This window comes from Capsicum annuum, unplaced genomic scaffold, assembly GCF_002878395.1.
Source record: "Capsicum annuum cultivar UCD-10X-F1 unplaced genomic scaffold, UCD10Xv1.1 ctg62695, whole genome shotgun sequence".
Classification (NCBI taxonomy): domain Eukaryota; kingdom Viridiplantae; phylum Streptophyta; class Magnoliopsida; order Solanales; family Solanaceae; genus Capsicum; species Capsicum annuum.
Window position 1 is genome coordinate 1 of NW_025871729.1, and position 1,167 is coordinate 1,167.

At 40.7% G+C, this 1,167-nt stretch overlaps 1 pseudogene; it reads left to right on the forward strand.

Moving 5' to 3' along the window:
- Positions 1-25: 25 nt before the first annotated feature.
- The window catches only part of LOC124893641, a 2,039-nt pseudogene continuing 897 nt past the window's right edge, over positions 26-1,167 (forward strand).

Here is a 1,167-nt window from a genome sequence, read left to right on the forward strand (position 1 = left end):
ATCGATTTTTTTTTTTTTACAATAATACGTTGTGAGAGAGCTTCATTCAATTTGTCTCGTCTTGGTGATTTATGTTTTGGTTTCCGTTATATTTCAGGGTAAACAGGAAATCAAGAAACCTAAATATGTACAAATTTCCGTTGAATCTTATTCACATTTGACTAGACTGGAGGATCAAGTTAAGTCTCTTGAGGAACAATTGAGTGGCTTAGAGGATGAAGTCAAGGATTTGAATGAAAAGTTGGCTGCTGCCCAGTCAGAAATGACTAATAAGGAAAACCTGGTAAAACAATACGCTGAAGTTGCTGAAGAAGCCGTCTCAGGTGATGTTCCTTATTGACTTGTGTTTTTCTTGCAACAAGTGTTTTGCAACTCGGTACTGAATTCTTTTATTCACATCTCTCTATACAGGTTGGGACAAGGCTAAGTCAGAAGCCGCGAAACTGAAAAATCACCTGGAATCCGTTACTCTTTTGAAGCTTACTGCTGAACACAGGGCATCACATCTGGATGGTACACTGAAATTACATCTGGATGGTGCACTGAAGGAGTGCATGCCGCAGATACAAAATTTGAAACAAGAACATGAACAGAAGCTGCATGATCTGATTCAGAATAAAACGAAGCAGTTTGACAAAATGAAGCATGAGTTTGAAGAAAAATTAGCTAACCAGGACCAACAGTTACTCAGGTCTGCAGCGGAAAATTCTGCACTCTCAAGGTCTTTGCAGGAGCGTTCCAGCATGGTGATACAGCTCAGTGAAGAAAAAGCCCAAGCTGAAGCAGAAATTGAGATGTTGAAGAGCAATATCGAGTCATGTGAAAGGGAAATAAATTCTCTGAAATATGAACTCCAAATTAACTCAAAGGAACAAGAAATTCGTATTGAAGAGAAAAATATGAGCGTACGATCTGCAGAAGTTGCAAACAAGCAACACCTGGAGGGAGTGAAGAAAGTTGCAAAATTGGAAGCACAGTGTCGGAGATTACGTGGTCTTGTGCGGAAGAAGTTGCCTGGGCCTACAGCCTTGGCCCAGATGAAGCTTGAGGTTGAGAGTTTGGGTAGAGATTATGGGGACAGCCGTGTAAAGAAATCCCAAGGAGGAAGGCCCAGTTTGCCAGATTTTTCATTGGATAGTGTACAGAAGTTCCATAAAGAGAATGAGC